Source organism: Schistocerca gregaria, chromosome 1 (genome assembly GCF_023897955.1).
Source record: "Schistocerca gregaria isolate iqSchGreg1 chromosome 1, iqSchGreg1.2, whole genome shotgun sequence".
Taxonomy (NCBI): Eukaryota; Metazoa; Arthropoda; class Insecta; order Orthoptera; family Acrididae; genus Schistocerca; species Schistocerca gregaria.
In genome coordinates this window covers 371,489,905-371,516,229 of record NC_064920.1, presented here as the reverse complement: position 1 = coordinate 371,516,229, position 26,325 = coordinate 371,489,905, and positions in this window count along the sequence as shown.

The window sequence follows — 26,325 nt, the reverse complement described above, 5'->3', positions numbered from 1 at the left end:
AATGTTGCACGATTCGACAAGCCGGCCAAATGGAGAACCCCAGACAGTCTTCTTTCAAATTCTGCTTGGTACTGCTAACACTGTCCCGCACATGCGGTATCTCTATATCCTTCAGAGTGGTCATTCAACATCTGATGGTGTTCTAACACTTTATACACTGACTCCTCGGATAGACATACACACATATACAGATGGCGGCAGTATCGCCTACACTATGTAGAACAGGGAGCGCATTAGCGGAGCAGTCATTTGTACTCAGGTGAGTCCTGTGAAATGGTTTGCGAAGCGATTATCACCGCACTACTGGAGTTAACAGACTATGAACGCGGAATGGTAATTCGAGCTAGATACATGGAACATTCTATTTCGGAAATCGTTAGGGAATTGAGTATTCTGAGATCCACAGTGTCAATAGTGTGCCGAGAATACCACATTTCAGGCATTACGTCTCACCGCGGACAACGCAGTGGCCGACTGAGAGCAGCAGCGTTTGCATAGAGATGTCAGTGCTAACAGACTCAAGCAATTTTGCGTGAAATAACTGCAGAAATCAATGTGGGACGTACGACGAACGTGTACGTTAGGACAGTTGGGCGATAATTGGTTCAAAAATGGTTCAAATGGCTCTGAGCACTGTGGTACTTAACATCTGAGGTTAGCAGTCCCCTAGAATTTAGAACTACTTAAACCCTACTAACCTAAGGGCATCACACACATCCATGCCCGAAGCAGGATTCGAACCTGCGACCGTAGAGGTCGCGCGGTTCCAGACTGAAGCTCCTAGAACCGCTCTGCAACACCGGCCGGCCAATAATTGGTGTTAATGGGTTATGGCGGCAGGCGACCTAGAGGTGTGCGTTTGCTAACAGCATGGCATCGCCTGCAAGGATACTCCTCGGCTCGTTACCGTATCCACAGGTCTCCAGACGAATGGAAAACCGTGACTTATTCAGACGATTCCCGACTTTAGTTGATAAGAGCTTATGGTAGTGTACAGGTATGGCACAGACCCAAAAAGCCATAGATCCAGTTTGTCAACTACAATTACGGTCTCAGGTTCGAATCCTGCCTCGGGCATGGATGTGTGTGATGTCCTTATGTTAGTTAGGTTTGAGTAGTTCTAGGTTCTAGGGGACTGATGACCTCAGAAGTTAAGTCCCATAGTGCTCAGAGCCATTTGATCCATTTGAACACTGTGCAAGCAGGTGGTGGCTCTATAATGGTATGGGCTTTGTTTACATGGAATTGACTGGGTCCTCTAGATGTTCGGCCACTTGGAGACCTTTTGCAGCCATTCATGGACGTCACGTTGAATTCTAATAGACGACAATGCGCCATGTCACCAGGACAGCTGATGATCATGACTGATTTGAAGAATATTCTGGACAATTCGAGCGAATGATCTGGCCGCCCAGATTGTCCGACGTGAATCCCATCGAACATTTATGGGACATAATCGAAAGGTCAATTCGTATAGTAACTCTTACACAGACTATAATTCTGCGTTATGGACGGCTATAGAGGAAGCATGAATCAATATTTCAGCAGGGGACTTCCTACGACTTGTTGAGTCCGTGCTATGTCGAGTTGCTGCACTACATCCGGCAACATGAGGTCCGACATGATATTAGGAAGTATCCGATGACTTTCGTCACCTCTACTTGGTCTGTTACCAACACTTAACGCGAGGAACACTAATGCATCCTGATGGACGTTCCATTCGTTTACACGTGGTGTGTACGTGTGTACGTGTACGAAGTTACATCGACATCTGACTGTGTTTTCTAGGTGCTTCACTTTCATTTTTTGTCAGGCAGTGTATGTAAAAGTCATGACAGAGCTTTAGTGTCTTGCGGTCAAAAGCTGTGAAGTACCGGGTGATCAAAAAGTCAGTATGAATTTGAAAACTGAATAAATCACGCAAATTGACACACATGCTTACATGGGGTTTTATTAGAACCAAAAAAATATTAAAGTTCACAAAATGTCCGACAGATGGCGCTTCATCTGATCAGAATATCAATAATTAGCATAACAAAGTAAGAGAAAGCAAAGATGATGTTCTTTACAGGAAATGCTCAATATGTCCACCATCATTCGTCAGCAATAGCTGTAGTCGAGGAATTTTGTTGAGAACACACCTGTAAAGCATGTCCGGAGTTATGATGAGGCATTGGCGTCGGATGTTGTCTTTCAGCATCCCTAGAGATGTCTGTCGATCACGATACACTTACGACTTCAGGTAACCCCAAAGCCAATAATGGCTCGGACTGAGGTCTGGGGACTTGGGAGGCCAAGCATGACGAAAGTGGCGGCTGAGCACACGATCATCACCAAACGACGCGCGCAAGAGATCTTCCACACGTCTAGCAATATGGGGTGGAGCGCCATCCTGCATAAGCATCGTACGTTCCAGCATGTGTTTATCAGCCAGGCTGGGGATGATGCGATTCTGTAACATATCGGCATACCTCTCATCCCTCAAGGTAGCAATTACAAAACCAGAATGACGCATTTCCTTGAAGAAAAAAGTCCCGATAACGGTAGATGTGGTAAATCCAACCCATACCGTGACTCTCTAGTCATGCAATGGAGTTTCCACGACAGTTCCAGGATCTTCGGTAGCCGAAATTCTGCAGTTGTGGGCGTTGACAGACGCTCGGAGCGTGAAATGAGCTTCGTCGGTCCACAACACGTTACTCAACCACTCGTCATCTTCCGCCAACTTTTGAAACGCCCACACCGCAAATGCCCTCCGCTTCAGTAAATCGCCGGGTAACAGTTCATGACGGCGATGGATTTTGTACGGATAGCATCGAAGAGTACGCCTCAGTGCCAACCAAACAGTAGTGTATGGAATGCAGGTGCGACGTGCGACTACACGAGCGCTGACTTCCCCGTTCATAGACGAACCCTCTACAGTCTCCATTTCTTCCTGAACTGTCTCAAGAGCATTACGCCTTGTGCTCGGTCGGCCACTACAGGGTCTATCGTCTAAACATCCCGTGGCTTCGAACTTCGAAATCATTCTCGCCACAGCTGCGTTTGTCAACGAACCTCTACCCGTTAGAATCCTCTTCCTATGGCGATAGGAAAGTTACGCTGAACTAGCACATTCCCCATTCTGCTAATACAGCTTCACTAAAAGTGCCTTTTCAGGTAACGTCGACATGCTGCGAATGCTGGCGCATCTGATTCTCTCTCTCATTACAGCTCCTTTCATACACGATGGTCATGCGCAGTCACTGACGTTTTGCTGTCCAGCGCCGTCTGTCGGAAATTTTGTGAACTTTGTTTTTTTTTTTTTGTTTCTAAGGAAACCCCATGTCATTCCAAGCACGTGCGTCAATTTTTACCTCTCTACCTACATTATTCCATGGTTTATTAAGTATTCAAATTTATACTGACTTTTTGATCACCCGGTAAGAACTTCCCGCTTTGTGGCAGTGAGAAACGGAGAGACGTGGGTGGGCGCCTGGGCGCGGCCCGCACTCCACACGAGCCCGAGCCGAGCGGAGGCCTTGACCCCGGTGTTTGGCACGCGGGCCTGGTGGCGGGCTCTGGGAGCGGGACACCGCGGCCGCCGCAGCACGCACGGCGCAGCGCGGCGCTGCGTGTGTCACCGCAGGCTGAGTCACCGCGGGCTCGCTTACCGCGGCCGCGCTGGGTGTGGAAGCGACAGCCCGTCGGCCGCGGCTCCGAGAGGCTTTAAACCACACCACCTCGCTAGCGCGCAGGTCGAAACGGCAGTGCCGAGCGCCTGGCAGCTCACCGCCAAGCAACAGCTAGGGTCTGGTTTAACAGCCTGGCGTCGTGTAGGTCCAGCGGGAGACTCTGCCCGCGGTCCTCCACCACTTTTGAGAGATGCGTGGCTCAAATCCCTGTCCGGTCATCCACGAATCATTTTATTTGAATACTATGACGACACCGTCGAAGACAACATGGTCGTATTACAACCAGTACTCGAACGACTGAATTTTTTACATCTACAAATACAGAGGGGTCCAAAAAAAGTGTATCCACTGTTTAAAAGTCCATAACTTGCAAAGTAATTGACGGAGTTGTCTCATTTTTGGTGGAAGTGTAGCTTAAAGTCCAACTTAAACATATCACTGTAGGTGTTCGAAATTGTCACCATTAACATCCACACACAAACGATGCCGCCGAACTGCAGCACGAAATACTGACTGCAACGTGCTCAGTTGGATATTTGCACATGGATGTACGATGGATTCTCGAAGTTCATCCAATGTGCGTGGCTTTTGTCGATAAACGACGTCCTTTAGTGTTCCCCACAGGTAAAAGTCCAGAAAAGTTAGGTCTGGGGAACGTGGTGCATACCCCACAGCACCTCTACGGCCTATCCATCTTCCTGGTAGATTTTCGTCGAGATACGCGCTAACACGATTTTGGTAGTGGTCTCGGGCACCATCTTGTCGAAAGTAAACTCTTCCGTCTCCATGCAAGTCTCGGATGGCAGATAAAATGGATGTCTGAAGCTTCTGAAGGTACACCTCACCGGTAACCGTGCCGTCAAAGAAGAATGGCCCAATGAAGCCCCGGTAAGACAACCCACACAACACATTTACTCCTGGCAAATTCACGGCTTTGTCTCCATGGATGTTCGGATTTTCGGCGGCCCAGTAGATGCAATTGTGGCCATGTACTGTACCACTGAGTTTGAACTGTGCCTGTCAGACCACACAATCATCTCTGTAAACTCTTCATCGTTGCGCACCATGTTAGTAAACCGCTCGCAGTACTTCATTCTACGATCTCGGACGTCCTCGTTCATTGCGTGTACTAATTGTGGGTCGTAGCACTTCCAATTTGCTGGCATCAAAATTCGCCGAACACTTGAGCGACTCACTCCAGTTTCACGGGCACACTGTCTCACAGACTTCTGTGGTGAGCGAGTGAATTGTTGTAACACACGACGGGAGTTAGCTGGACTTGTTACTATTACAGGTCGTCCAGATCTTTGTTTGTGTACATCTTTAACACAGCCGTCGGCTCCAAATTTGTCTCGAATGCGACGAATCGTTAAAAGTGTCGGTGGCTCTGATTGATACTGATTTCGCCATTGCCGTTGAACCTCATTAATGTTTCCGTACTTAAAATACCACTTCAAAACTGACTTCCTTTCATCGACTGTAAGCCTTGCGCCAGCCATGTTTACTTGAGTAACTAGGTGCAACTAAGAACAAATCACTAACTATCTGGCGACTGTCATCTGACAAAACAAAATAACGCAATACAACGCTTGTGTCGCGATTGCCGGAACTACAAACTATTACACTACCAAAGATGAGACAACTCCGTCAGTTAGTTTGCCAGTTATGGACTTTTAAACAGTGGATACGTTTTTTTGGACACCTCTGTATACGCTGAAGCGCCAAAGAAACTGGTATAGGCATGAGTATTCAAATACAAAGATATATAAACAGGCACAATACGGCGCCCTTTTAAGACGACAAGTCTTTGTTGCACTTGTTAGATCGGTTACTGCTGCTACAATGGCAGATTATCAAGATTTAAATGAGTTTGAACGTGGTGTTATAGTCGGCGCACGACCGATGGGACACAGCATCTCCGAGGTAGAGATGGCGGGGATATATCCGTACGATCATTTCACGACTGTACCGCGAATATCAGGAATCTGGTAAAACATCTCCGACGTCGCAGCGGCCGGAAAAAGATCCTGCAAGAACGCGACCGACGACGACTGAAAAGAATCGCTCAACGTGACACAAGTGCAACCCTTCCGCAAACTGCAGCAGATTTCAGTGCTGGGTCATCAACAAGTATAAGTGTGAGATCCATTGAACCGATATGGACTTTCGAAGCAGAAGGACTACTCGTGTACCCTTGATGACTGAACGACACAAAGCTTTACACTACGCCTGGGTCCGCTGTTGATGACTGGAAACATGTGGTCTGGTCGGACGAGTCTCGTTTCAGATTGTATAGAGCGGATGGACGTATATGGAGACAACCACATGAATCCATGGACCCTGCATGCCAGCAGGGGCTGTTCAAACTGGTGGAGGCTCTGTAATGGTGTAGCGCTTGTGCAGGTGGAGTGTTATGGGTACCCTGATACGTCTAGATACGACTCTGACAGGTGACACGTAAGTCCGTCTGATTACCTACATCCATTCATGTCCACTGTGCATTCCGACGGACTTGGGGAATTTCAGCAGGACAATGCGACACCTCACACGTATAGAATTGCTACAGAGTGCGTCCAAGAACACTCTTGTGAGTTTAAATACTTGCGCTGGCTGCCAAACTCGCCACAGATGAACATTGTTGTGCATATCTTGCAACGTGCTGTTCAGAAGAGGTCTCCACCCTTCTTACTCTTGTGGATTTATGGACAGTTCTTCAGGATTCAACATGTCAATTCCCTTCAGCATTACTTCAGACATTAGCCGAGTCCACCCCACGTCGTGTTGCGGCACTTCTGCGTGGTCGCGGCCGTCCTGCGCAGTTTCTTTGGCTCTTCTTTGTACAACTATACTGTGAACATCACTCTGATGTACGTGGCAGAGACTATTTCTCAATTTAACTGTAAATTAGGCATTCTCCTTGTTCCATTTACGCATGGACTCCGGAAAGAATGACTGTTTAAATGCCTCTGTTCGAGCTGTAATTAGTCTAATCTAGTCTTCTCATTCCTTTAGGGAGCGATACGTTCGGAGTTTTAAGTTTTAAGAGCGGAGTTGGTTTTTTAATTGCAGTAATTAGATCAACAATGTGGCACGATGAAACTGCCGCTCGAGGTAGCCGCTTTGTCTAGGGAGCATTGCCACGGATCGCGCGGCGCCACCGTCGGAGGTTCGTGTCCTCCCTGAAGCATAGATGTGCGTTTGTCCTTAGCGTAAGTTAGTTTAAGTTAGATTAGGTAGTGTGTAAGCCTAGGTACTGCTGACCTCAGAAGTTTTGTCCCATTGGAACTTACCACCACCCACTCCACAATGAAACTCCTTATGTCAGCGAGAAAGACATGAAAGCATATCTGGGTGATAGGAGTCTTTTTTTTTCCGTAAACTAGCAGAGTGATATTACGAGGGGCGTTCAGTAAGTAATGCAACACATTTCTTTCCTTGGTCAATTTCGGTTGAAGAAATGCGGAACTTGTTGTGGGTCATAGTGGAATATTCCCGCTTCAGCCTCTATAGTTTCATGAACTTCCTACAGGTGGAGGTGCTATATGTAGCCATCAAAGTGGCGTCTACAGCGGCGATGCATTCCAAGCAGAGAATTGTCGCTGATTTTCTTTTGATAGAAAACCAGAACACTGATAGTCGCTTCCAAAACGTCTACGGAGACCTGCCAGTGGCCAAAAGCACGGTGAATGCGGATCTCTCATCATAGCAACAACGTAGTGCGTACCTGACCGATCTATCTCATGAAATTCAAGGTAAAACTTCAGCGTGTTCGTAGGCACAAAAATGCAAACGAACTTTTCCTTCTCCGTGACAACACCAGGCCTCACACATGTATGCTGACTCGGGAGCGGCTGACAAAATACCATCGGGATGTTCTTCCTCGTCCGCCCTACAGTCCTGATCACGCACCTTGCGATTCCCACCTGTTAGACATAATGAAAGATGCATTCCGCGGGAAACAGTACGTGGATGATGGGGAGGTTATCGACGCAGCAAGACGTCGGCTTCGACATCGACCAGCGTAGTTGACCCATGCGGACATACAGGCTCTCCATGAAGGTGGCGAAAGGCGGTTGCACTGAACGGACATTAGGCTAAAAAATAGCTTTTTGTAGCCTAAAGAATGGGGAATAATGTGACGTACTGGAATCTTAAATAAAACCAGCTTGCTTCCAGACAAAAATGCATTACATTGTTACTGAATGCCCGTTGTAGTACGTATATTCCTACGTTCAAATTTTGTAAGCAAGCTTTCTCGGGAAAATCTGCGTCCATCGTTGTGTGTCATAATAGTTTCCTCACCATCTGTGTGTCTGTGTGATATTCTACCACGGATCAGATAAATCTGTGACCATTTGTGCTGTCCTTCCCTGTATGTGTTCATTATCCCCTGTTACTCGACATACTTGACCAATAATTAGGATGGGTCGAACGAGTGATTTATTAGAAATCTCCTTTGTAGACTGACTGCATTTCTGTAGTATTCCACCAATAAACTATAGTCTGCCACATGCCTTAACTACAAATGAGACTATGTGATTGTTTCATTCCGTATCCCTACAAAGTGCTGCAACGAGATATTTGTATGATACTCGTTGATACTACTTTCAAAGGATGCTGCATTTTTCAGTCTTGTGAAGTGCACAGTTTATATTTCGTAATTTTTAAAAGCAAAATGCCAATCGTGCCACCACTTTTGAAATGTTATCAAGGTCCGACTGAATATTTGTGAAGCGTTCGAATAGATAGCTGCATCGTCTCCGAAAAGTACTAGTATTGTCTAAAAGGTCATTAACATACAACAGGAAAAATAAGAGTCCTAACACACTTCTCTGCGACGCACCAGAAGTTATATGAATGCATGAAATCCGCAGAAGTGATACATGTTATCTAAATTGAAGGTGGAGAAGGGAGAAAGGAAAGGAACGGAACCACTGTTGTCAGCTGCATCGTGACGTTATGCAAAATCAGCAGCGGTGAGTGAAAATGTGTGCCGGACTGGGATTCAAACGCGAGAGCTCCTGCTTATTAGGCAGGATGTCGGAAAGAACAGATACCATGTGTTCATATAACTGATACGCCTCAATGGGCAGTGAATGCACCACCTTCAGTGAGGATGCACAATTACGTTCGACCTCCTGTAGGAATCTCAAGGCAGCGAGCATGGGAAACATGGGCAGGGCAGGTGAGAAGTGGCGCCAGGTGAAAAATGTGGAGTGGGGTGCCGAGATAGACCGGACAGCGCAGTGGCGATGAGCACCGTATCTGGACAGCGCAGTCGTTAACGCAAGTGTCTAGTGAACTAGAGATCTCGAGTTCGAATCCTGGTCCGTCACACATTTTCACTCGTCGTCTTTGATTCCGCCTAAAGCGCTATGCAGCTGACATCAATAGTTCTTTCCGTTTACTTTCCTTTCTCCCTTTTCAACCTTCAATTTACATAACACTGCAAGTTACTTCTACATCTGTTGATGGCTCTCCGTGCAACATTACTTGCTCATCTTCCTATCAAAACATACTGAGTAAAGTCACAAATTTCCATTGATATTCCGTAGGATGATACTTTTAATACAAAACGTAGTCCTCGTACTGAGTTAAATTTTTTTCGAAAATCGATAAATATTACATTTACTCGACTACCATGAACCGTGGCTTGCAAGATGTAATGGGAGAAAAGCGTGAGCCGGGTTTCACACGATGGATGTTTCCCAAATTCATGCTGGCTGGCATGGAGGAAATCGTTATGTTCCAGATACCACATTATATTGGAGCTCAGAATATGTTCTAAGGTTCTACAAGTGAGAGTAAAGCACATAGGTAGTAGTGGAATGGGTAGTTTCTGCTAACCAGGTGTGACATGTTCTTTGTTCCAACTAACGAGCACAGTTCTTTTGTTCGGGGGATCTACGGTAGACAGCATTTAATTGAAAGGCTAACTCAGCCACATATTTGGTATAGAAAGCGACAGGCATTCCAGTGTGGCCTGGACCTTTCTTTAATTTTAGCGATTTCAGTTGCTGTTCAGTACCACTGACACTAATACCTACATCACTCATCTTCGGAGTCGTGCGAGAGTCAAATTGTGGCAGTACCGCTGCACTTTCCTTTGGAAGCAGCATACGTTAACAGAGATCGGCGTTTCTGCTATTATTTTGCTACCCCCAATTTCACTCCCTTTCTCGTCCATTAGTGTATTAGTGCAAAGACACTATCTTTGGTACTACTAACAGCCATTACATATGATCAGAATTTCTTTGAGTTTTGTGAGAGCTTCTTCGACAACGTTCTGCTACGGTAGTCACTGAACACTTCGCGCACTACGCTCTTGATAGTTAAACGCTCTTCATTCAGCGTCTCCCTATCTGTAGCCCTATGCTTTATTTCACTTCTATTATGCAGTACACTCTTTCTGTAGAATTTCTTTACTGTGACTGCATAGTCGGCTGCTGTGGTCGAGCGGTTCTAGGCGCCTCAAAGCGAACCGCGATGGTGCGAATCCTGCCTCGGACACGGATGTGTGTGATGTCCTCAGATTAGTTAGGTTTAAGTAGTTCTAACTCTAGAGGACTGATGACCTCAGATGTTAAGTTCCATAGTGCTTAGTGCTTAGAGCCATTGAAACCATTTTTTGTGACTGTATGGCATCAAGGATCTTTCTCATCATGAACTGTCCCACAAGGTACATATCTACCAAGTGCATGGTCAACAATTCTTCTAACCATGGGCCACAGTTCCTCTACATGCTCCTCACAAGAACTAAATGATTCAAGTACAAATGTTTTTTATTCCAGTCTTTGATCACAATAAAAATTCTTTTGACAATGACTGGTTCCAGTCCGTAATGACGATCCTCAGATCATTTTTACACCATGTCCTAAAGTGATAAGGCCATAATGGCATCGTTAAAACATATATGGCCTTATCACTTTAGGACATGGTGTTAAAAATTTAGGACATGGTGTAAAAAAGATATGAGGATGGTCATTACGGACTGAAACCGGTCATCGTCAAAAGAACTGATATTGTGATCAAAGACTGGAATAAAAAACATTTGACGGAAGTGGATCACTGTTCACATACGCGACTAGGTCGCAGCTGGTGATTCAAGTTCCTTATTGGGATGCGACACTACCGCCTGTTTATTAAGTTTACTGAACTTATAGATCCTTATGCTTATTTCTTGGTCATCAGTGTTGTTACAACTGCTTCATGATCTCAGATACTTCTGTATGTAGACATATTCAAAGAAATCAGGCTTGTTTGTTGCTATTAGTACCAATCTGTTTCTGTTATGAGCGGGCTTTCGAACAATCCGGTTTCGGTAGTTCTCAGAGACCGCATCTATCGCGTTAAATAAGGTTTCGCAGGACATCTTGTCTCTGAAGTTCTCGGTTACATTTGGAGGTGAATCTGACAGTAGACAGAAGAATCCGATAACAAGTTTACTTTCACCCTTTCTATTGGGTCTTGTCCAAAGAATCTCACATCCAGTTTCAATTTCTATCGCGGTGGATTTGAGTTTTTAGTCTACTGCAACAAAGACACCACCCCTATTTACCATTAGCCTATTCTTTCAAGATACGCTTAAATTGTCCGCATAACTCTCATTTTTCTCAATTTCGAGTTTGAGCCAGCTATTTGCACTTAGTATAAGTGTGCTACCTTGCTCTTTAGGAGCACTTCAAACTCTGGCAATTTGTTGCTATTGCTTCGGCTGTTAATCACTGGGGTTGTAATACTCTCGGCTTTAGGGAGCATTTTCTTGGATCTTATACTGACACTTCCTGGTCCCCTACAGCTATCGTTGTCTCAACTGGGTCTGTTCTTAAAAAATCCATGTCCATCATACACACAGTCAGCTACCTGGGTAGTGACCTCTGATGTGTAGTGCACACCTCACCCATTTAGGGACATCCTGCACTTATCAACCCTAAGGTACAAACCCAAGAAGTCGCATTCTAGCTTGTCAAAGAATATCCGAAGTCTCTGGGTCGATCCTTCCACTCGAATCAGAGAAAGGATCCACATTCACTTGTGAACCAATGTTGCAAATTGTGAGCCTAGCTGTAACTCCATGAGCAAAGTCGGTCTTCCCAACCTACTCTACCAGTTGCTGAAATGATCGAATTATATCCTCGGAGCTCAGACGACAGGCATCGTTTGTTCCAATGTGTGCCACAATCTGCCGTTAGTTGAAAACTGTTCCCTCAACGGCTATCGGAATAGCCTTTTGAACATGTTGAATGACGCTCTCAGTAACTCATACTGAGTGCACCTGGTGACCTGGTGTCCTTAAAGACACTTTCTGACATTTCCTTCATAGGTACCATTACTCACCGTACGCTTGAACCACCGAATATTCATAGACCTTCCTCCTTCGTGTTTTCGTCCTCTTGACAAAGAGGGCATGAGGTTTCCCAACAAGTGAAGTCAGTCTAACTGGCCCAGTTTCGATTTCAATAAAAGACAGCACCTCGAACTTGTTTCTTGAGGGATCGCTAAAACACCTGTGTTCTGCCTGTTCCTGTTCTCCCTGAACAGGGCCCTAGCCCTTTCACTGACATGCCGCTCACAGTCAAGTGGACGAGTAGTGACAGATCCCGTGTCTCCCGTAGAGGAGACATATTCGACGGGAGCAGATAGTACTTGAGGTAACGTTGGTAACTCAGGCACACGACTCTCGGGATCTGTCAACACATCTATTCGTAACACCTATTTACAACGAAGTATGTTATCCAGAACGCTCCTAACTACCGAAATTCTCAAAAATCTTCGTTTTTCCACTTTGTTATGGGCTGAAAATCATGACACGACCGCTAAAATTGTATATAGCACACATGTTAATTGCAGTACACACTGTAATGTGGCTTGCGCAGAATATACGTACATGTAGATATTTCTACCACTATTATCGTATACTTTCATTCATCTTCGTTTTCTTCTTTTTTATTTCTTTGTTTGGGTCATCTAAGGACCACGCACCAATTTGAATGCTTCCATCTTTTTTGTTCTTTTTTTCCTCCATTATTCTTTCATCTTTTCACTATGTATCCTTTTTCTATCCTCGGACCATTTTGACCCTGTCTTCTTCTCCCTCCTGCCTTGGAATCCTTCCATTTTTACACTTTCCTCTTGAAAATCTCTCTTTCTGTTGCATCTTTTTCACTTATGTTGTTTCTTTCCAAATCTTTCCTAACTTCTTGACTCCAGACTGTTGTTGACTTCTTCTCCCAAAGATATTTAGAAACCTGTTTGGTTAACCTGTTGCTGTTTATTCTATACAGGCGTCCAAAAACTAGCAGTCGCCTCTTTCGTAGCGTTACATTTACGTTTTCTATGTTGCGATAAACTTCTTCATTGCTTCTTAATTTCCATACCTCTGTATTTTTTGGTGGCCCAAATATTTTTCGAACGATTTTTCTTTCTAGCACATCAAGTTTGTGTAATTTGTGGTTCAGCACTAAACATTCAATTGCATAGAGACATTCTGGTTTTACTACTGTGTTGTAGTGCTGTATCTTCAAATTGTTAGACAGACACCTTTCGTTGTAGACATTCCTATTATTCCCTAAGCTCTTCCATTTTATGCACTCTTTCTTCGTCAGTGAATTTTTCTAAGTCATTTTCTTGGATGATTTCTACCAAATATTTAAATTTATTTACCCTCTTTATCTGGCCAATATCTGTTGCTACGGATTCCGGAGCATTTTTTTTATATTTGTCATAAATTTTGTTTTCTTCTACAGCGAATTTTTCCAAGCCATTATCTCGGATGATTTCTCCCAAATATTTAAATTTACTTACCATCTTTATCTGGCCAATATCTGTTGCCAGGGATTTCGGAGCATTTTTTTATATTTGTCATAATTTTGTTTTTTCTACAGACATTCTTAAACCTGCTTTGCTGCCTGTTTCTTCTAAGAGATTGATTTGTACTCAAGTATTTCTTAGGTTTCCAGAAAGAATGGCAAAATCATCATCAAATGGTAAATAGTGAATTTCAATACCTTTGTTTTTAGTTCCAAATCTGATTGGTGATTGCTTCTGTTCTTTTAGTTTTTGTTTCCATTCTCTTACTATTTTCTCTAGTACGCAGTTAAAAAGGAGTGGAAACAGGCCATCACCTTGCCTTACACCCTTTTTTATGTTGAATGCCTTCGATATTTCACTCCAAAACTTTACTTTTGATTTGGTGTCTGTGAGCGTTTCACGAATAAGGTTTGCTAATTCAGATTTGATGCAAAATTCTCTTATCACTTTATCTAGTGTTTCTCTATCATCCGAGTCAAATGCCTTTTTAAAATCTGTAAATGTTACAACTTCGTTTTCATTATTAATTCTGATACACTGTGGGCATTTTATTTAACAGCAATGCATTTCGAGAACTGGAAATCGAAAGAAGACCCTACCGCGCGTAGGTTTAAAGATGGAATACTATATCTAACCTAACTATCTTAAAAATGATTGGTTGAGATCAGAGTTTGCTACTACCAAAGTTCAGTATGACGCACCATTTTATGTGAGACATCGTTCACAGTTACATTTTCCTTGTTTTTCTGTACTCTGTGTAATCAATCGTTAGGTTAGCAACCAAACCCAGAGTCGCTAGCGCATACGAGTACGAGACCACTCGACATGTAGAGATTCGATTCAAATACTTTTGATGGCACAAATTGACAACATCAGTCTTTGGCCGGCAAGGGAAGAGTTGGTGGGATGAAGTTCTTTGCCAACAGAGCTTACGCCAACATTCTGGATGAGATACAAAGCCCAGTCACACAGATTTTGAAGCTACTAAGGGAAATGATAAGACACTGGACTCGTTTTCTGGAGGATGGCATTCAAATCCCTGTCTGGGTATCGAGATCCTCATTTTCAGTGATTTAGGGAAATTACTTCAGGTGAATACCATGGTGGTTCCTATGAAAGAGCGCATCCTACTTCCTTCCCCACAGTTATCCAAGCTTGTGCCCCGTCTCTAATGACCTCGCTTTCGACAGGACGTTAGAGCCTATTTTTCTTGCAACCCTCTGTTTCATGGAGTCACAGCGTGTGACAGTCTTGATGGTAATATGCTCATCAGATGGGGAAACTAAGCTCCGGGTGCAGCTAGAGAGGCGTAGTCTATGTGAGAGCACCTGCTTTTAAAGTCCACCTACTTTTACCCGTAACGTCGGCCCCGGTAGTTGAATGGTCAGCGTGACGGACTGTCAATCCTCTGGGCCTGGGTTCGATTCCCGGCTGGGTGGGGGAATTTTCTCCACCCAGGGACTGGCTGTTGTGCTCTCCTCATCTTCATCCTCATCGACTGCATGTCGCCGAAGTGACGTCAAATTGAACGACCGGCACCCGGTGAACGGTCTGCCAGACAGGGGGCCCTAGCCATGCCATTAAATAAAATTTACCCGTAACAAGACACAGTGTAACGCTACACTGTTCAAACACTCATCACAGTCATCCGTACTTGACACCCCGATAGTGATCGGAGGAAAGCGACAGCAAACCATCTCCAATAAGGATCTTCCTCCGGACAGTAACGAGGGATTCCTAGATGATCCGCAACGCTTAGACGGCTATGTAGTGTATTGACTTGGCCTATGAATAAATGTAGGAGAAACTGGACGAATTAGAGGTACCAGTAGACTGCTTGGCAAGACTACTTTTTCCAAAAGTGTTGTATCGTCTGGCGATCACTGAATGCATGGGATGTTAGCACACGGTGCTGCTGGGGTAACACTAGCTGTATACTCGACGTCACGCAGTGGATAAAAATCTTACACAGCAAAAGACAGAAGAGAAATAAACTCATTTTGTAAAATGCTATAGGCGATGTTTCCAGTGTCAGCATTCGGGACGGACCAAAAACGATTCTTCAGTTGCCATCGGAGATGCATATTTGGAGCTTACTGCGAGCGGAAGAGAGGGCGTAGAGGAAACGAGGAAAAGGATGTGACCAACGCGACAGAGCTGAGGTCATCAGCTTACTCCACTGTGAGGCAAGCGTCTGATAGTCACGCCCGTCATGGAAACTAACTGGCAGAAATCCTCCCGGCTGAGGGAGACTCCTTATTTCTCTGTCACCCACGGTGAACTCACCGAGTTTCTGAATTGGTAAGATGCTATAAAAGGCTTACTTCTAGAGTACCAGCTTTCAGGACAGATGTAGGGCAAAGTGGATTCTTGTACTTAAACACATATATCTCCAAAAATATTACAGCTAAAATAGTAAAACTTGAGACAATTATGTACAACATAATGCTTGATATTTTGTGCAAATTTTGTTTGAAAATGCGCATCGACATACATTTTATATGGATTTGAATTTTTAATTACCATTGTTTCTATAATATACCTCTCCTCGTAAACTAATCAAGCAATAAAACTGGAATTTCACTGTTTACATCTGCATAAGAGGCTAATAAAATGTGTGGAAGAGATTTTTGTGTAAGGTCATAGTTGTTTTGAAACTAATTTTTCAGTCTTGTGTTAATCGGGACTGCTCTACTTTTCTCAAATTTTTAAAGGCGCAATTTTCTCAGATAAAGGATAATGGAAAAGTGTTGCACAGGATTATTCACTAAATAATTCTTATCAACTATTCCAAATTTCAGGTATGTTAAGTTTTATAGTTCCTGAGAAACGATACAGTTCGCGGCAGTTCGCATTTAAAGCTTTTATTTCAAATTTCTTTTAGTGCTGCTATAGCTCTAGTACTAATTCTGTCCTTGCGACAATCTATACTCTCTTCCTCGTCCTTTTTCTTCTGCTGCTTGAGCTTTGTCCAGTTCATCGATGCTTCTGAGTATCTTCAGTGTCAATGCACGAGGATGGAAGCCTAGTCTCTGCAAGCACTTTATTCTGCCTACATTTCCACTATTCAACAAAAAAATATTCAAATGCGTGTGAATTCCTGATGGACCAAGCTGCTAAGATCATCGGTCCCTAAACTTACACACTACTTAAACTAATTTATTCTAAGAACTACTCACACACACCTATGCCCGAGGGAGGACTCGAACCTCCGGCGGAAGGGGCCAAGCAGTCCGTGTCATGGCGCCCCAAACCTCGTGGCCACTCTGCGCGGCACTATTGAACAATAGACGGGCTTCACATGCAGCTATCTTCACAACACCTGGGGACACATACTGGTTTTGGCAATACATCCATATAAAGCGATTGTAGCTCTCATTTCTATTCTGTTTTCCCACGTACGCATTTGTTTTTCAGCAGTTCACCATTGGCTAGTTACCTGAAAGTTGTTTTTATAACATCTAAAACAGCAAGTAGGACACCATGGTTGCAAGTGTATGGCTTTCCACTGGCTTCTGCCTGAAGATATTTGCACCACGATATGTGACAAAGGGAATGTCGAGGATTATCACCTGCGTAAAGTTTGTGAAAATATACTGCCCACATAGATTGCTGCATTGTTTTCACACTATGTAGGTTATCCCTGATAACGTTTTCAGTGTTACGACCCATTACGATTCAAACTGGTTGATATATGCATATATGTAGCATGTATTGTTGTAAGCAAAGGAACAAACAAAGATAATGTTGCTCACAACCTTCTAGACTCATCTGCAGCTAGTCTAGATTCTGTGAACGAAAAATTTACGAACAAAATATTTCTAGCATAGAGAAATTGTGGATCACAGCATAGAAAGTGCAGACTTATCAGACGCACACACCCAAACAAATTTTTAAAACATATTTCTAGCAAGAATTAAATTATGAAACTTTGTGATGTTATTCTTAAAGAATCAATGCAATAAATTACTCTATTAAAAAATTCGAATTTTCTCGCAATTTTTTCCTACGTCTGCCCTTCAGTGTAACACGTTCATCGAAGAAGGAACGTTTCACGAGTTCAAGGAATTAAAGAAGTGGACGATTGTAGAATTATTCGGTCATAACGACTCAAAAATAAATAATTATATAGAAATTTAAAAAAGTGGTGTGACTAGAGCCTCCCGTCGGGTAGACCGTTCGCCGGGTGCAAGTCTTTCGACCTGACGCCACTTCGGCGACTTGCGTGTCGATGGGGATGAAATGATGATGATGATTAGGACAACACAACACCCAGTCCCTGAGTGGAGAAAATCTCCGACCCAGCCGGGAATCGAAACCGGGCGCTTAGGATTGACAGTCGGTCACGCTGACTATACATATATGCAGATGCGCTTCCTTATGGAGAACGACTAACACTTGTGAAAGCTCTCACTCCCGTTTCAGTGCTTTGTGTGAATCACCTCACCTAAACACTTTCTAGTTTGTGAAACGTCTAAAGGACATACAAACTGAAACCTACATAAGAATTAACTCTGCAAAAGATGGTCACATCCTCAAACGGGCTCTACAACGAAGAAGAGGCAAGATTTTCTACAGCAGGAAACAGGTTTATTCAGAAATTGTGAAATCTGCAAATTGCAATTTGTGTGTTTCATATAAAGTATGCTTGAGCAGAATATAATGTAAAGGAAATGCAGTTATTTTTGTACGTGAAATTTGTAAGAAAATCTTTATGTTTTATGTAATTCGTTTTCATTTGTATCTTGTTCATTGGTGCAGTATTTGCAGCATTCTTTAAAAATGTTGCGTTGTAAATAGTGGCGGACGCCATGTACTTGCCTCGTTCAGATATGGAAGAGTTTGTCAAGTTCGTACGGTTGGTCTGCGAACACCAAACAGAAGTTGCCGGATATGTGGGTTCCAGTCAGGAGGCGCTTTGGGAAGAGTTCCGAATTCGAGTGTTTCGTTTTTCCGACCAGCAGGTACACGTTGCCGAGTTCGGCGAGCCGGAATAAACATAACGATTCCAGAAAAAGATCATCAGAAAATATGAAGACTGGAATAAACATTTTGATCGTCAACATTAAAGGTTAAACCATCTTTGGTTTGCTCCGCCCTTAAGTATTTTGCTCTGTCTGTCTTTTCTTTGTCCGGCCCTTCTCCCTTCCACTTTGTTATGGCAGTATACTTCAACTGACTGTTACCACTGTGAGCTTTCCTGCACGAGCTTGAGCGTTTCACTAAGAAAATGTACCCTGATCAGGTTACGAGCGCTGTCCAGGGTTAGAGTGGTGGAGGGACTGCCACGTTTTAATATCTAGATCTGTTTGTTTTTTCCTTTCAGGGTTGTGTCTCTAAACCAGATGCCCCAGTCTAAACTCATAGGAACCCCGTTTTTTACTCCCTCGCGTTAACTACAAACCAGGGGCAGTGCGTTGCCCGAAGGTTTTGTGGCATTTCCTTTCGAAGGCAGAGGGCAAGGAATTTACTTGTATAGCTCCTGCCAAATCTCAGATTCTGGCTGAAAGGAGCTGTAGAGGGGGTGCACAAAAATATGGAAATGTTTGCTTGAACATACACAAATGGCCATTAAAATTTCTACACCAAGAAGAAACGCAGATGATAAATGGGTATTCATCGGACAAATATATTATACTAGAACTGACATGTGATTACATTCTCACGCAATTTGGTTGCCTAAATCCGGTGAAATCAGTACCCAGAACAACCACCTCTGGCCGTAATAACGGCCTTGATACGCCTGGGTATTGAGTCAAACAGAGCTTGGATGGAGTGTACCGGTACAGTTGCCCACGCACCTTCAACACGATACCACAGTTCATGAAGAGTAGTGACTGGCGTATTGTGACGAGCCAGTTGCTCGGCCACCATTGACCAGACGTTTTCAATTGGTGAGAGATCTGGAGAATGTGGTGGCCAAGGAAGCAGTCGAACATTTTCTGTATCTAGAAAGGCCCGTACAGGACCTGCAACATGCCGCCGTGCATTATCCTGCTGAAATGTAGGGTTTCGCAGGGATCGAATGAAGGGTAAAGCGACGGGTCGTAACACATCTGAAATGTAACGTCCACTTTTCAAAGTGCCGTCTATGCGAACAAGAGGTGACCGAGACGTGTAACCAACGCAACCCGATACCGTCACGCCAGGTGATACGCCAGTATGGCGATGACAAATACACGCTTCCAATGTGCGTTCACTGCGATGTCACCAAACACGGATGCGACCATCATGATGCTGTAAACAGAACCTGGATTCATCCGAAAAAATGACATTTTGCCATTCGCGCACCCAGGTTCGTCGTTCAGTACACCATCGCAGGCGTTCCTCTCTGTGATGCAGCGTCAAGGGTAACCGCAGTCATGGACTGCGAGCTGATAGTCCATACTGCTGCAATCGTCGTCGAACTGTGTCGTGTAGATGGTTGTTGTCTTGCAAACGTCCCCATCTGTTGACTCAGTGATCGAGACGTGGCTGCACGATCCGTTACAGCCATGCGGATAAGATGCCTGTCATTCCGACTGCTAGTGATACGAGGCCGTTGAGATCCAGCACGGCGTTCCGTATTACCCTCTGGAACCCACCGCTTCCATATTCTGCTAACAGTCATTGGATCTCGACCAACGCGAGTAGCAACGTCGCGACACGATAAACCGCAATCGCGATAGACTGCAATCGGACCTTTATCAAAGTCGGAAACGTGATGGTACGCATTTCTCCTCCTTACACGAGGCACCACAACAAAGTTTCACCAGGCAACGCCGGTCAAATGCTGTTTGTGCATGAGAAATCGGTTGGAAACTTTCCTCATGTCAGCACGTTGTAGGTGTCGCCACCGGCGCCAACGTTGTGTGAATGCTCTGGGAATCTAATGATTTGCAAGTCCCAGCATTTTATTCCTGTCGGTTAAATTTCGTGTCTGTAGCACATCATCTTCGTGGTGTAGCAATTTTAAAGTCGAGTAATGTAAATGCAGATTCTAGGCAAGCTTGCACGCTGCACTGCCGTATTTGACCACGAACGACGCCTGTGCAAATTAATCAATAATTTGCAAGTGTCTCTCGTGATCAGAAGATCGTTCTGTATAGTTGAGAGCGCATTATGTCGGAACTAAGTGCAGTCAGTGGGGAAATTTTTAGTGCGCCTGTGGTGGGTGCTTCGGTAACCATCCAATGTAGCCGAAGATGTCGCACACGGGGAAAGCGGATGAATCCCATTCTCTAAGACACAGAGCATACGAAAAAGTGTCTTGAGTGATCGTGACAGTTGGTTATTGAAGAGGGTTATGACGAAAAGTAGAGGACGGCAACTGCAAAATTCACTGCAGAACGGAATATTGCACTCGCGAACTCAGTCAGCACGAAAACATACAGGGAACTGCAGAGCGAGCTGCAGTTCCAAGACCACTCATCAGTGATGGAAATTCCCATAACAGGAGGAGGCGATTCCGAAGCCATGGAATCTGGTATGTGGAGCAATGGATGAAAGTCATTTGGCCGGATAAGTCTTGTTTTACACCATTTCCAACTTCTGATCGTATTTAGATCCCAAGAATGACAAATGGCGGGCTGGCGGTTATTGATGATTTGAGCAGCAAACTGTATTCCATGGGCCTCGTAGTTACTCCGCAAAGCTGCATTACTGCCAAGAATTATGTGACCATTTTGGATGATCATGTATGTCCCATCGTGCAATGTTCGTTCTCCAATAGGGATCCTGTGTTATAAGACGCCGGGACCCGTGTCCACACAGCTGTGACTGGTTTTGTGAGCACGAGGATGAACTGTCGCATCTCCACTAGCCCTCACTCTCACCAGGTGTCAACATTATTCATCCTTTATGGCCTACTACGGAGAGAAGGTTCCGTGATCGCTAGACACCTCCATCGTCGTTACCTGCCTTCGTCATTATTTTGCTGACAGAATGGTATAAGATTCCCCTGAGCACCACACAGGACTTGTAATTGTCCATTCCGGGATGACTGGAACCTGTTTTGAATCTCAAGGGGTTCCCTACTCCGTACTAGACGTGGTAATGTGTTGTGTTTTTTTTTATTTTCCATATTTTTGTCCACTCCATGTATATTACTTGACATACAACACAAATAAATACGGGAATAGCTCAGAAAGTGAAAGACATTCGGTGGTTCACAAAAGTCATTTGGACACGGGTGGGAATAAATGAAAAAACCACAACGAAAATGAAAGCTTATAAGCACGTGGAATGCCCTTGTGCTTCAATAGGTTTTTTAGGCTAGTAAGCAATCAAGAAGTTCCTGTGTGTAAACTGAGAGATAACGTCTCCGATTCCGCCTGCGATCCCATTAGTACGTTTTTACTGAGTGGGTATTTCGTGCTCTTTTTTCATCGGAAGAGCTACAGCTAAGAGCATCAAAGAAATTCTCAACATACCGAGTCCCCACGAAAAGAGCATTGTGCAATTGTATTGGTACGATAGAAAAGCACTGACACATTAGCGCGATCGCTGTAAGCGTCAGCAAAACATTTATTTTACTATGACGGAAGGCGGTAACAAATGAGGGAAACCTCACTCAGTTTCTTTTGTCAATTAATAGAGAGACTCGGTCTTTAGTTCTCGTGGCGGGAAGAGGTTTTTCTTGTAAATCAATGTGTTGTCTGGTTAATAATCCTATGAAAATACTAAGTCTCAAAGTTCGTTTTTGTTCAAAACCACGAAAGTTTTCCTTTCTTCCGCGCACCATCTCAATGTCACGTCAACAAGCGGCCTGCATCGGAAGAAGAAGCCCGACAATAACTAATATTATACACACGGTCAAGAGATAAAACTTATGGCGGAAGAAGACGAATATAACCAAGGACACCAGACGTAAGTTCACGACACTACTGGCTCACAATTTACGGGATATGTGAATTGAACGTGAAAAAAAATTATTCACTGCAAAAACACATAAATGAAATATGTGCATAGTATACAATCAGTCTGTTATACATATCAAACAGACTGATTGTATCTGCGGAATAAAATCTATATTTTTATAAACTGAACTTTGTCGTGACGGCGGAACAATGTTTGTACGTCGAAATTCGACATACAGTTAGTGGCGAAGGATGTGGAATGCCATACACATCACGTATCAACAAGCATCAATAAAGATGCTGCTCCTCCTCAAACACGAATCCCGGTTTTTGAGAGTGGGCCTTACAGAGAGGGTCACTGACGGTCTCTCTTCTCGTACATCATCGCCGAAAGAAACATGGTCGGAAGAATGTGAATACCATTTTGGTCGTTAGGTAAACTGCTCTCTAGACGATTTCTTACTGTTGATTCTACAACGATGGACTCCTGTCGCATCCTCACACTTCCTGCTTACGTGATGGCCGGCGCAGCAGTGACAGTCTTCAGATGTTATCCCGGTCCAGGATCGAAAATCAGCGCATCTATACCCTGCAGCACAACGTTCAGTGAGGACGTGAGAGCAGCACAGCCGGAATCAGAGCATGCGAGGAGACGTACAGGCTGTTATTTTTGCCACGCTCCATTTGCAAATAAACAGCGTCATTCAGCCCACGCAGCTCTCTAAAAATGGGATCACCAGGTCTCAGCATTTATACGGGCATACATACACTCGACGAATGGACGAGAGTGCTTCATAAACGCCTGGGGCACAAGTTGTAATCGATGTCTACTTTCTTATTCTGTAGGTAACTTGAAGCACGGGAGATCTTAAGTTTTCCAGAACCCTCTTTCCCCCTGCTGTGTGTATATCAACAGGCCTCAAACACTATGTAAAGTACTACACAGATTAATTTGGAAAATATCTTCTGAAAATAGTCTTAACATATAGTCAATTCGCGTCAGAAATGAATGATCGTGATGAAGTAACGTCAAACTGCCTCATAATTAAATATCGTGAGCTGTTGCCACTATCTATGTGTCGAAAATTTTCATCATTGCAGTGCAACGACGTGCGTTCTATTCCTCATCCAAGAATTTAATTATTCAGTGCAAGCAAGCTCTTATCTGAACTGGTTATGACCCTGACTTTCATCATTGCACAAAAATCATGCTAACAAAGTTGGTAAAAAACGTTCCATAAAAATGTTATGTAAGTACAATGTAGTGGCAAAAGTTACCAGGTACAATTCGGCATAACTTTTTTCACGTGATTTTGAGTGAGTAACTATGTGAATGGACTTCCAACGATTTAAGTACTGAACTGCTATGGCTCCTATTTTTGATTATAATTCAAGTTAGAGGAACAGATTTTAGTATGGAATAAAGTATTCCATACGGATAAAGTTCATTTAGAGCGCTATATTCTCAACTGTAATCTGCATGTAGTTACTGAGTGGTTAATCTACGAAAACTGGTTGCAGTCTGCCTGAGGTTGCAGTTTCAAGGTAGGAAGCCCGCATCTCGTGGTCCTGCGATAGCGTTCTCGCTTCCCGCGCCCGGGTTCCCGGGTTCGATTCCCGGCGGGGTCAGGGATTTTCTCTGCCTCGTGATGGCTGGGTGTTGGGTGTTGTCCTTAGGTTAGTTAGGTTTAAGTAGTTCTAAGTTCTAGGGGACTGATGACCATAGATGTTAAGTCCCATAGTGCTCAGAGCCATTTGAACCATTTTTTTCAAGATAGGAATCACACTACCAGTTCCTAGTTAAACATTGTAATGAACCAATTATACACTGCTCTGCATATCTTCAGGAAGAGATAGGTGAAATAACACAAAATCGGTGGAAATCAGTCAAAGTGAGGGAGCGAGTTGCCAGTCTTCCAGTCGCGCACAGAAAGCTGAACGCCACATGGCGTGAAGTCTACATGACTACAGGGCCAAATGGAGCCGACCTGCAACATGAGGCAGTTGAATGGATGGAAAAAGAGTGTGTGATGTTTTATCGAAAACTGACATTCTGAGCTCGTAGTTGTGTATAAAACATAGGTTAACTCTTAACACAGAACATAACAGCAACCAGCCAGTTTTTACCAAGCTATTTATTTATTTAAATAGCGCCTTTACCGGTTTCGAACCGATACGTTCATCTTCAGATGGCTAGAGCAAGCTACGAGCCACATCAACAGTTAAATCATCTACTACAAAAGATATGTTGATGTACTACAAAAGATATGTTGATGTACAATATTACTTTTTGATGGTACCAATGAGGAAATAGACACATTAGCAACAAATCTAAGCAGCATTCACGAAAACATTAAATTCACCGTTCAAAATGAGGCCACAAACAGCAGACGTAGAAATCACCAACAAAAACCACAAACATCTCTTTGAGATTTATGGAAAACAAACAACCATTGATGTATGTGTCAGGAGCTCATCTTGTCATCCAAACCAGCATAGGGTGTCATATTCTAGATCCACATTGAATCGCCTACATAACATTCCACTTGAATCAGTTGAAAAAGAAATCAATATCATTAAAACCACAGCCTCAAACAATGGATACAGCCCTCTCGTGATAGACAAACTATCACAAAGTATCCATAAATCTTCAGCCACCAAATCTGCACACTAGACAACCATGCAGCTTACACAAGACACAGTAGAAAACAGCAGAAAATATGTTGCATCACCTTCCTTAGCGAACAAATCCTATAAAATAAGCAATCTATTTAAAAACACAAACATTAAGATAAGCTTCGACACAAACGACTGACTCCAGCATACAGCAGTTCACAACTTAAAGAATAATACTCATCCATAAACAAAAATTGGGATATACAAACTCAGCTGTCAAAGTTGCCCCTCTTCCTACATAGGACAAACTGGGAGAAGCATTGAGGCTCGGTTCAAAGAGAATATAGATGCCATACATTTGAACAACATTTCAAAAGCCACATTTACCATGCACACAACTACTAACAATCATGGAACAAAGAGCACTGAAGATCATGTACAAGTATTGCACCATGTTGAGAAAGGTAGCTTTATGAATTTTTTTGAACAGCTTGAAATATATGTACATAAAAGCGAACCACCACAAAATCTAATGCAGTCGGTGCAGAGCTGCCACACGAGGTGGGAAGAATACAGTGAGTGCCAGCATGCCTCGTCGATGTCAAAGGGAGCCATATCGGCATGTAGCCGAGCGGTCTCAGGAGCTGCCGTCATGGGCTGTGCGGCTGGTCCCGGCGGAGGTTCGAGTCCTCCCTCGGGCACGGGTGTGTGTGTTTGTCCTTAGGATAATTTAGGTTAAGTAGTGGGTAAGCTTATAGACTAATGACCTTAGCAGTTATGTCTCAGAAGATTTCACACACATTACTGACCATATCGGCATGTGAGCGAGTTCGAAAGAGGCAGAACGATCGGTCTCCGGAAAACGGGCTTGTCATACCGTGACATTTCGGCTCCCACAGGGCATGCGGTGACGACAGTGATGCGTGTGGGAACACTGGATGGAGGAAGGTCGTACTCGGCGACGAACGGGAACTGTACCACGGAACATGACCACAGCACGAGACGGTCATCTTTACGGACCGTGCAGCGTCATCCATACTGTTGGCTCGTCGCTGGAGCACTGCATCGACGGTTCATTTCCGCCTGCTGCAGGCTGGACTGGTTGCACACATGCCATTACGTCGGCTTCCATTGTCCAGAAACCACAAGCTCCTTCGACTGCAATAGGCACGTGAACACCACCACTGAGGTGCTGAGTTGCAACATGTAATCTTTTCGGATGAATCCCGCATACGTGTCCAGCGGTATCGTGGTGAGCACAACCTGGAGGACTGCATTGTGGCGCGGCATAGCGGACAAACCACACGTGTGATGGTTTGGGGCGCCATTGGTCACAACAACCGATCTCGCCTCGTACGTGTTCTGGTACTGTGAACAGCAACCGGTAA